This window comes from Meleagris gallopavo, chromosome 10 (assembly GCF_000146605.3).
Source record: "Meleagris gallopavo isolate NT-WF06-2002-E0010 breed Aviagen turkey brand Nicholas breeding stock chromosome 10, Turkey_5.1, whole genome shotgun sequence".
NCBI classification, from domain to species: Eukaryota; Metazoa; Chordata; class Aves; order Galliformes; family Phasianidae; genus Meleagris; species Meleagris gallopavo.
This window is the reverse complement of record NC_015020.2, coordinates 28,500,018-28,512,047: the sequence shown is the minus strand read 5'-3', so window position 1 is coordinate 28,512,047 and position 12,030 is coordinate 28,500,018.

Sequence of the window (12,030 nt, the reverse complement as noted above, 5' to 3'; positions counted from 1 at the left end):
TACTAATCAGAGTACCACTGTAAGCATCTGGTTCTTAGTATATAGAATCACTGAATTATCTAGGGCAGAAAAAACCTTCAGGATCATCAAATCCAACCACAATGCTGTAGGTGGAGCTGGATAGATGCTAAATAGTCCTTTCTGCCTTCATCTCTTTCTCCCAGACTCTGAAGTGGAATGAGAGAAGACAGTGATTCAGCCTTGAATGCTATTTGAAAAGTAACTAATTCTCATAATATGGTGCACAGTCTGCAGGCAGCTGGCAGATAGGTGCAATTGTTTGTGGTTTTACTTTCAGCATGCTGCTGTATTCAAGATGATGGAAAGTACACCCCTACTTATCTCCGTAAGCAATAGATTTTAGATGCAGAAATGGGATTTCATAAAATCATAAAGTTCTGAGCTCATTAGTTTAAAAACATGGTCAGCAATGAATATTTCAGGATTTTAAATGAGCTAATTTGGAAAATTACCCATACATCTTTTGAGACACCTTTAGTGTATGCCAGATGTTGCTTCGGCTACAGAATTGATTTTATGCAACCCTATTCATAGTGCTGTGGGTATTCAAATAGCTGTTAGTATAATTGTGCATTTGTGAAAATCTTGTCTGGGATTCAGATTTGTAACTCTACGCAATTTCTGTATTTCCTTTTTTTGTTTTTGTGATATCATAAAACTTTGAAAATTTTGTCCTTTGTATTTGAAAACTAAATATTGATCAAATAATAGATCAAAAATTAATAAGTCAAAATGATGTATAATACCTTATTAAGAAAAAGCTATCATACAGTATGCAATTCAGAATGAAAAACTTTTCAACCATTATATGCAAAAGACGAAAAAGCAAATTGCAAGCTTTTTTTAATGTGAACTTGTGATTTTTGTGTTGTATATTGTTTTTCATGAGAACATCTCGTGAGAATTGTTGTTTGATATCAGGGAGTTAACTGCCCCTTTGAAACCTACTGCATGTTTGCTGTGAACTTCAAAACATCTTAAATTGGATTAAATCAATTACTTATATTCGGTTTTCTTTTGTTTGACTCTCTATGGTTTCTAAGACGTCTGCTTTAAATATCACAAATTTCTGAAAGATCCGTGACTTAGTTTACAAGAGTATAAGCAAATTTATAGACTTTAAAGGTTAAGATATTCTTCACCTATTGGATTCTGTAAAGAGCTTGTAAATAATAACAGTCTGTAATTAAAAAAACGTGCAGTCTGCAGTACAGGCTTCTTCCTCAGGAAAGATATATTCAATTGTGTGAGTTTTAGGGGGTGAAAATTAAGAAGAAGATTGAGACAGGAGGTGTCTTTCATTTTTCTTTTCTTTTTCTTTTTTTTCCCACTGAAACACAAAATGGCTTTAATCTGAATGGGACAAGGTCTGTAAAGTGACAAGAAGCAATCTCCTGAGGCATTTAGGCTGATCTCTCTCCAATTGCTTGTAACTAGCTTGTAACAAGCAATCATAAGCTGTGAGCAGCTTTTCCAGTTTTCTTTAAATAGTGGCAGTTTGAATCTCTATTGCTGCCTATGCTCTTTCAGAAAAATGTGCATGTTGTTTCTGTAGCAATTGGCTTTGTAGCAGAATCTCAAGTAAAAATTTCCTAATTGTCATAAACTTTACTATATAGTATTTGAAAGAGGAAAACTTGGTGAGAAATAAATGTTTATTCTTTGAAATAGGGGGGTATCTACCAGTTCCACTTCTTAGTCATTTCTGCAGTGGTGTGTAGGAAGAATGCTCTGGAAAGTGTTCAGAACTCAGCAGCGTGAAAAAGAATAAAGAATATTCAAAGGTTCACCTGGTGGCCCCAGCTTGTGGCCCACATTAGGTGTTTCCTGAGAGTTCAGATGAAGAATATGAGTGACCACAGGCACAAATCCAAATCTTTCTTTCTAAATCTTTATCTAACTTATTTTAATCTTGATGTCCTAGACTTGTGTCCCAAGCACGGTTTCTGGAAATTGATACGTGAACTATATGAGTCTTATAGCAGTGTAGGCAGGGGGTAGATCAAGAGAGAAAAGAACTTTACCACACAGAGCAGTCCCTAAAAGGGTTGAGCCTACAGGTTGGACCAGCTTTAAATCAAAGAGCTCGTTGCAGGATTAATGCGAATGCTGGGTTCTCAGCCGCAATGATTCTGCACTGCAGGCGTATTTCTATGATTCCTTGACCAATTGCTGAGATGGACCCAGTATCCTGCCCTGTTAATGTTTGCCAGGTGTGTGGGCTCATGAATCTAATGTAAATTAATGAATTAATGCCTGATGGGTGGTAAGCTTTTTTTTTTTATCTTGGAAGTGTAATTTATTTTCTTGTTGTACAGACAAAAGTTTGACTGAACCTGAGGGTTGTAAACAATGGTCCCTGTAGGTTTTCTGTTTTGTTTCTGTAGGCACTGCACGTCTGAGTGAACTTTTCATGGAGGCAAAGGGAATGACAATGAGATTCATTATGAAGTTCTAATTTTTGATTCCTGAATGTTCTTCATATTTACTTTTTTTCCGGTCTTCTTTTGGGAATGAACAGCTAAATACTTACTAATAATGTTTCTTCTTGGAGCATGAACCGCATTAATTAATGTCTTAAATAAAAGATGGCATTTGAATTTAAGATGAACTATAATTGGAGAAACATGTTACACCATAATGCTTAAGTAACTTCTCAGACAAGTCTCTGTTTACTAAAAACATTGTTTTAACTAAATATTCCTGAATTTTTTGTGTTTGTTTTTTTTTTAATAAGAAAGTAGGCTTGCAGAATGGTGAATGGCTAAGCATGGAATTAAAGTTTTAGTTTAGTGGAAAAAGTTTTTAATGACAAACTTATGATTACAAGTTGTGTTTGTAACCTAGATGATCTATAGGGGATTTGTTTACTCCTTTTACTTGGCAACTTTTCGTTCATACATAGAACAGTCTCAGTCTTGAAACAGAAAAGAGAGCATGGTAATATCCATTGCAACTCGTGTTCTCTAAGCATTCATGGTATTGGAATCTCTATCAAAACCACTCCACATTCTTGTTTTCAAAATGATGATCCAGTGGCTGTTTTTACATGTAATTTCAATTGATGAGCTTAGGTTTTGAGACCAGTGCATCTTTTTTGAGGTATCTCTAGGCAAGTTAAATTTCTGGTTAACAGATACAGAAACAGATCAACAGAATAATACAATTCTGTATTGTTAAGGATATCTGAAATGCCCAATGGCTACTTGCCATTAGCTTGACCAAACTCAATAGTGATGAAATTCTATATGGAAGACTGCAAAAGTAGAAATGGACCTTTTTCTTTCTATGTTATCAAAATCAAAGCAGCATGTTTTAATGTAGATATGTTTTCAAGATGAATGGGGAAATAAAGGGTTCTAACTATTATAAAAAAAATTCAAAAACTTAGAAATATGGCCTCTTTCCAGAAGCAGAAGCAGGTGAAGCTTCATCTTATCTCCAAGAACAGCTTTAGTGTTGATCTTCAGCCATCTAGGGTAAACTCTGAATTGTCCAGACTCTATGAGATGAAGATCCAAGATTTGCTTAGCTTCTAGCTGTGATTGAATGAAGAAAGAGAACAGACCATGTAGTGTCCTTTGCTTGTGCTGCAGCCTGTTGCTTGGGTGACCAATTTCTGTGTTCTCTTGATTGCTAGTCTCTAGTAAAAAATGACTTAGGCTTGTACCTGCTAAACTCACTGTGATGTTTTTTTCCTTTATGTTTTTGGCCCTTCAAACTTGTGGTTAGTCCTCAACCATCAGGGAAAAAGGAATTAGTAAATAGCTTTGGCTGCAATCTGTATTTAGCTCTGTGTTGAACATCCGTTATTTTTATGACCATAATGAAATGAATCTCAGTGTAACAGCTGCCTTGGGTTTTCAATTAAATGCATTAATACATAAGCAAGAAAATAGCCTGTCTCAATAGCATTTATAGGGAAGAGAATGTTTTTCAAAATGTCTCCTTTATATGACTTTTGGATATGTGAGACTACATTTGCAGACATGCTGCTTTATTGCTTACAGGTGGAATGTGTGATAATCAGCTATCCATATTTCTAGATGACAACAATCTTCATTGCATAACAATACAGCTTTATAAGCTTGATGGAAATGCTTGTAGACTGTGCTGCTTTCAGTAAGAAGATGGTTAACATTCACAGAGGGGCCTGAATGCATGTTCACAGCCTTAGTGTGTTAGTAAAAATTTCTGATTTAGTTTGATGACTGCGGTTAGTTTTCTTTTTTTTTGCTTATTGTTTCCAAACTGTTTGTTTTTTTTCCCCAACATTCTTTATATTCTGTATCTTTGCTCCATATCACAACTGTGTCTCACTTTCTTCTGCTTACAGCATTCATTCCATTTGTTTGTGCCCATAGGCTTGCCAAAAAACACTGAACAATAAAGGAGTCTCTGTCCAGAAGCTTATATTTTTTTCAGACTTTGCACTGCAGCCCATTTTTCTATTCCTTCTAACTTTCTTTTAATCAGGGCTTCTGTATTCCTGCCAGTGAGTCTGAAAGAATGGTCTTATGCTGCTTTTTCAAGTCTGGAATCCCTTATAGGTGATTATTAATATCAGAGCATAGTCCCCACTCCAAGGCAAGTAGTACTTCGGGAAGCCTTTATTAAATCCTCATTCCCATACTCAGAGTAAGTATTAAAGCCTAAAAGCACGCACACAAGAAGACTGCTAGGATTAGTATGAGACAGACATTGCCAGGTGTATCATTCAACCATTTTACTCTTGGTGCTAAACTTCTTTTAGTGAGTTGTTTTACTGCAGACAGAGCTGAATCTTCTATTACTGAGAATACTTGAATGAATGAACCATGTATACTATAAACTTGATAACAGCATTGCAATCTTGTCCTTTTTTTTTTTTTTTTGCCAGTGATATCCATCTCATGATCTCACTTCCAGAATCCCCTAATATAATATTTCATATTGTTTATTTATGAATGTTCTGAGATTATCATCTTATGTGAAAAAATAGCTAAAGAGCTATGGAGTGGGAATGGATATGGGAGACCATAGACCATCAACTCTTGTAAATAGTTCTTTAAAATATTAGCCTCAAAAGCAATCACAGAACATCCTTTAAGGTCCATGGCAACTGCCTTGAAAGCAATGAAAAACCCAAATTTATATATGTAACTGCTATGGAAACTGTGCAGATTGAAAACAAGTCCTGTGATACATTTAAGTATACAGTGAATGCAGATTTTATGAATTTTAGAAGTGTTCTTCTATAGCCCATCATATTGAATTACTTATAAGGTGGCAATGACTACTGATAGGATTAAGTAAGCAGAACAAATATGTACTTCTATTTAAGCAGTTTTTAGAATGGGAATTTATTTACTTTATCTGCCAAAATGCTCTTCTTTCTTGTTTGTAATCTAGGAAACCTGGGATTTCTTACTAGGACTCTGCTGTCAGAGTGACTGCATAAATCTATACTCAAGGATCTGTTCTGAGAATGGTGTGAACTAAGCCAAGACTAGTTATATTTAGACAAAAGCATAATGCAAATTAACTAGGGAACTGAAAACTACACGTTAATGGTAAATGTTATCCAAGTTCTGCAGGGAATGATGATTTCCACCATTTTGCCTCCCTCACAGCACATTTTGGACAGCAATCGTGCAGCTCTCATCTCCACTCACTTCTGGTGGTTTTCTCCCTAGAATCCATTTTCCCTCTGCAGTGTATGATCAACTCTCATTACTCACTATGATTTATGAGGAAAAAATGCTATTTGTTCACAAACATGGGAACAAAGAAGTGAACTGCTTTGTCAGAGTTCATGGAGATGCAAGTAAGGTAATTTCTCTTTGAAAATCACGCCTGATCAAGGCTAAAATAACCTTTTCAGCAGTTTCTGCTTCATGCTTCTTCCCTCAGATGACTTCCAGCCAACTTCATGTAATTACCTTCTTGTTATGTTTGTTTGAGATGAGAATTTGAGAGATGACATCACTCGGCCACGTATTGTGATATTTATGACTAATCAGCAGTTAAGAATGCAACAATTAATTCCTGTGCAGCATTTAATTTGTCACTTAAAAATATTCCTTTGACTCATGGAGTAACTCACATCCAAGAAGAAAAAAAAAAGAATCTAATTAGAGCCAATCTGCAGTTATCTCTTGGCCAGTATCTCTATTGATATCTCCTGGCCCTGCTTGTTTCAACCTGAACCTCAATCCCATATCTCACTTTTTTTTTTTTCAAATGTCGTTTTTACCACAGCAGACTGATCTTGCTTCCAGGCAGAGCAAAGGAGGCTAGCTGCATTATTAAATGCATAAAGAAAGAAAAAAGTAATAGACCCTTCTTTTTCTGACAAGTATGTATGACAAAGTACCAAAATGGCTCAAATACTGAATAGTACTGTTTCTTCTGAGCTTCAGTTTCAGTGCAAGAGGCATTGGTGCTTCACACTGCCCTTTTTGCCATTTGATTGCCTTTCATGGGCATTAGTTCCTCTTGAATTTTATGGATTGATTTTTGTCTATTAATTTTTTTTAAGAGTTCATGCTCTCATGGGTACATTTTCTTTCACCTCTTTACCCTACCCTATTTTAAATACAGATGATGAAACTGAAAAGCCAGTAACACTTGTTTTTCTGCGTGAGGAAAAACCCACAACCAAACTTGGGTCTTATAATAGGTTATATCTGCTCAACAAAGATCTTTTGAAACTCTTTTTTTCTTGTGCATGGAAACCCTGGAACATGTTTGTAGCTCTCAGGTAGCCTGAGGAGCACGAGGTAACATCGAACATCCTGTCCGGAGCATACGGGGAAAGGGACATCTGCACAAAGGGCAGCGTGGCCAAGTTCCTGCAGTGAGTCCATCATGTCTGGAGACCAAAGCCAGCTGGACTTGGAAGGTCAGTGCCGGGGGTCTGGTTGGGCTGTGATTCAGCAGCACCCGAAAGCTGGGCAAGGGCCATGCAAGCCAAGACTCAGCAGCCAAAGCAGCAGGTGATGGGAAGAGGCCCAATATCCATGAGGTATTTCACAAGCCATACACAAGAACATTAATTAACACTGGATTATGTAAATTCACATTCTGTAAAATTTGCCCTCTAAAATGTTTTTCTCTGTTAAATCTCAAAGTACTTTGTAATAGTCAATGTTATCACCACTCTCCACATTGTGCAGTTGAGAGGGTGGTGGAATAAATATCTGCTAACAGCCTCACCAGAGCAATTGGTGACTCAGAGCAAAGTTACTTCTGTTCTATGCAGGTAAAACATTCTTACTGACAAATAAAGGATATATTGCTACAAAGAAGAAAATGCAATGAGCTGTGAATAGATTGCAAGCGCTCATGTGAATGCAACAGGATATTTAAAAAGTACATGGTTACCTAGTATATAGAATTATTAATGTTGGAAAAAACCTCTAAGATCGCCCAGTCCAACCCCAACCCATCCCACCATGTCCACTGACCATGTCCTCAGTGCCACATCTCCTGGTTCTTGAACACCTCAAGGGATGGTGACCCCACCACCTCCTTGGGCAGCCTGTGCCAATGTCTCACCACCCTTTCAGAGAAGAAACTGTTCCTAATATCCAACCTGAGCCTCTTTTGGTGCAACTTAAAGCCATTACCTCTTGTCCTATAGCTGTTACCTGGAAGAAGAGGCCAACACCCATCTCATCACGGTCTCCTTCCAGGGTATTGTAGAGAGTAGTAAGGAGACCCCTGATCCTCCTCTTCTCCTACTTCTCCAGTATAGTCCGTGTGAAATTCCCTACATTCATGTGTGGCAGTGTCTATTTCAAAAGGTGTGAGATAAGTGCTTTCCTGTCTGAAATGGTAGTGACTGAGATGGCTATAGATAAACCAGATGAATACTTTTTGATAAATCTGGTCTGATGGTCCTTTTTCTTCAAGCAGAATTATCTGATTGTCAAAATCAAAACTTTTCCTAAACCTTTTTGTTTGAATGGCTGGCTAGAGATACACTGGTTGTAAGTGGAGTCAGCACTCCTTCATCCAAGGAACAGTCAGTCACTGCGTAGTGACAAGTATAGTCAGATGGATGAAATAAATATTGTACTATTTGTAAAAAGCAGAATAGCTCAATTACATAGAAGGGCTAGTGACACCAGATTTACACTTAATGAGCCTCATTTTTTTAAATCATAATAGCCACGAAAAAGAGACCCTTGCGACAAGCTGATCATGCCCCTCAGCAGGTAGACTACAGCAATTTTATTTACCCTGCCCACAGCAGGAGGTTAGAATTAGGTAATCTTTAAGGCCTCCAACTGAAGCCATTCTACGAGTTTATTTTATTTTGGTGGAGAATGTGTGAATGTTTCCCTTACCAGATATTGGGCTTGTTTTGATTTGAACTGCTATTAAAATTTTGATTTTTCTTTCCTTTTTTTTGGACACATTTTCTCACACAGATCTTCTTACAAAACCATTTGGGCAGATTATGTGGGCAAATGCCCAGAAGTATATCAGGATGTCTTCCGAGAAACACTATTGGGAATGTACTGCAGCCAGAGGCTGGGACAATAGCCACTGACAGTGGGAAAGAAAAATAAGAGAAAGATTAGAAAGATATGAAGCATCAAAAATACAAAACATGGTCAGAAAAATGTGCTCTGGAAAAAGGGCAAGCTGTCAAATGTGTGAAAGTGTACCATGTACAAATTCAATAACAGGGCTGGATAAGCTGAACAACTGTCTTGCGGAATAATCCGTATTGGCCTATGAGACAGAGAGGCTTGTTTAAAAAAAAGAAAAAAAACGAATATGGTTCTTGTTAGAGCAGAGACAGTCATTTAAAGAAAAGAAGTAGAAGGTCCATTTTTCTGAGTTGTTTCACTGAATGTGCTAACTTCAGAGTAACACTACCAACAGGTCCAGTCAGCAATAAAATTACTTAAAATCATTCTTGAAATTTGGCTAATTCTGGCCTCTTCCATACTTTAGCATTGATCTGGCACTTCCTGCAGCAATCCTATAATTTCTGTCTGAGCTCTTAGCATCTCTCTGAAATATATGGGTAGGATTTAAAGGGCTTCAGGAGATGAAGAAACTACTTCATTGCCAAGTAAGACACTGCAAGTAGTTAATTTAAAAAGAAAAAATAAAATTCAATTTCTTGACTGCTTAAATACAACTTCCAAACATAATCCTCCTTGAGCATTTTTCTGTTACGAGAATTTTCTTCCCGTTTTATCTTCAATGTATGCTAATATCTCATTATTTAAAATTAATAGTGATACTATGTTAGTGTCTTACATTTATATATATCAGTTCCTGTATCCCAGAAGTATAACTACAGCTGCTTTCACCAGAGAATGTGATTTGAATATTTCTAGTAACATCTAATTACATCTACATTACTACATAGATTTGCCTTTATTCTTGATCTTGTTTAAATGAAGCAAGATCCGATGTACTACTACTAAAAAAAAACCCAAATCTGAAGTTAAAGAAAATCAGAAAGAAACCTGCCAAGTGGTCTTTAAAGTAAGCTTTTCATTCAGTGGTGGCTGCTCAGCAGCAGCTGATCTTGAGTAAATCATTCTCCTTGCTTGCAGCAACATGTCAATATATATTCCTCTGGAGAACAGTTCTTATGTCTTGGAAGAGTTCAAGTGAAGGCTGAAGCTGTTTTGCTTGCTATTGATGTGAGTGTCCATGACTCTCGGTCCTTTTTTTTTTTTTCAAAATAAATATTCAAAGATGTGCATAGTCATGTTATTTTTTCCAAGACTATGTTGTAAATTAATGGAAAGACAATAGGTTTTCTTCATTATTATTTTTTTTTTTTCAGAATTGGTACTTAAAGAACACTAAAGAAATTACTACAGTTGCATTTTTATCCCACTGAAAAATCTCCATTACTTATGAAGAACTTTAGGTCTCACTATCTGTCAAGCATTAATTATGTTGTAGATACCTACCAGATAACGAATACTCATTAAATTTAATTTAAATTATAGGAGAAGGAGGTAAAGAGAGATTTTTCGTGTTCTTGGCATTTTAATCAACAGAAATCTCTGCTTCAGAAGACCATCTTATATATTCCTTTTTTATATTAAGGAAAATAAATCTTTTATTTCCTATTTTCAAACAACTTATCCTTTAAAAAATGTATATGAATAGGCAAAACAGTATGTAAATAGATTAATGTTCAGTATAGTTTTATACTTAGTACTAAGTATACTGCTGATTATTTAAACTGGAAGAATAAATATCGAGTATTATTGAGTATATAAGTATTTCATGAATACAATAATTTTGGTCTTTGTGCTTATTTACTAATCAGAATAAATTTCAAATTCTGAAATAAGTAATTTAAGTTGAGAATTTGTAAATATTTTCTAAACAGACAGCAGATGCTTCAGTTTTATAGAATCTCAGAATCATTATGCTTGGAAAAGACTGCTAAAATCATCTAGTTCAGCCACAAAACTATCACCATCATACCACTAAACCATGTGACTCAGTGTGGTATCTACTCTTTTTCTGAACACCTCCAGGGATGGTGACCCCACCACCACTCTGGGCAGCCTGTTCCAATGCCAGGTCACTCCTTCTGAGAAGAAGATTTTTCTAATATCCAACATGAAAATTCTTTTCTTTAAACCTTCTATGAATATTTTCCAATTTGCAGAATTGTATTTCATTTGACTACAACATTTTAAGGACTGTAATTCTGAGAACAAGTCTTGATGAGCTCATGCTTTAGTTAATTATTTGTTTTGGCTTTATATGTAATAACCACTTGGAGCTTTTTCTAAATCATTTGTGTAACATTGACAGGACAATAACTTCTGCTTAGGAAGCATTGTATAAGATGCAAGAAAGCGCTTCTTTTTTTTCCAAAAATGAATCACATTCATCTTGGTCATTATAGTCATGAGAGAGATTTCCAAACCTCTGAACTTTCCCTTCTGCCAGGTTTCTGGGAAGAGACCAGGACAAGTGTTTTCCATGGCAAATGACCGCCTGCTGCTTTCCTATTCCCTCTGCACTCCTGATGCTGATATGTTCCTGGATGCAGAGTTAGGAAGCTGTGGACCTGAAATGGCTCTGACAAATGGTCAGAAGATGCTTTTCAACTCATTTTTGGTGTATTCCTTGCTTTACTTGCTAAGTGATTTACATCTACTGATTTAACATAGCCAGGCTTCTGCAGGAGCTAAAAGAGAAAATCAGCATAGCATGAATGAGGAGATAGAAAGCTGGTTGCTCCCAGTATATACCTGTTGGTAGGTTGCTCTCACGGAACAGCCATGTGATTCCAAAGAAGTTTCTTCTTAGTCCTTTGTTCTTACACTTCCATTAGTGACTGGGGAGAAAAAATTACAAATAATGAACAGAGGTAACACAAAGACTAAAGGTAAGGTGTGAACTAAGGACCATGGATGTTGGTTGGTGGGGACTCTTTGGCGACATGGATGCCTGATTGCATGGCTTTGCTGAGAAGCTTCCAATTCATGCTGTGTGCACACAGTTACAGGGGGGTATCTGCCTGACTACACAGCCAGGACTATTTTTACACATAATACGTGTCTTGCCCTGGGTATAACTAAACAACATGCTTTTTAATATTTTTAAGCTAAGATTATGCTTCTGGAACCAAACCAAGTAAGTGTTTTTCTATGAGGGAAGGCTGTCTTTGGAAGCAGTGACTCAGAAAAGGACTTGGGGGGAGGAAGCTCCCAGCGCAATGCTATAAAGGTGGGGTGTTTTTTTTTTTTGTTTGTTTGTTTTTTGTTTGTTTTTTTCCTTTTTCGTCTATAATTCAACTCAGAATTACCCACAGTACAGCAGTTACTGGAATATCACATGCAGGTTTGGAAGTTTATGAATCAGGAAGGTCTAAGAGAGGAACTCTGAGATTTGGAACCCTTGCCATGTCATGAGATCCAGTGAAGTTTATTAAGGAGAAGATTAAAGATCATCTTGACCATATATGAAGCAGTGATTTGATAATAGCATCTCTCCCATCTGACTGGCAGAGGTATAATAAGAACC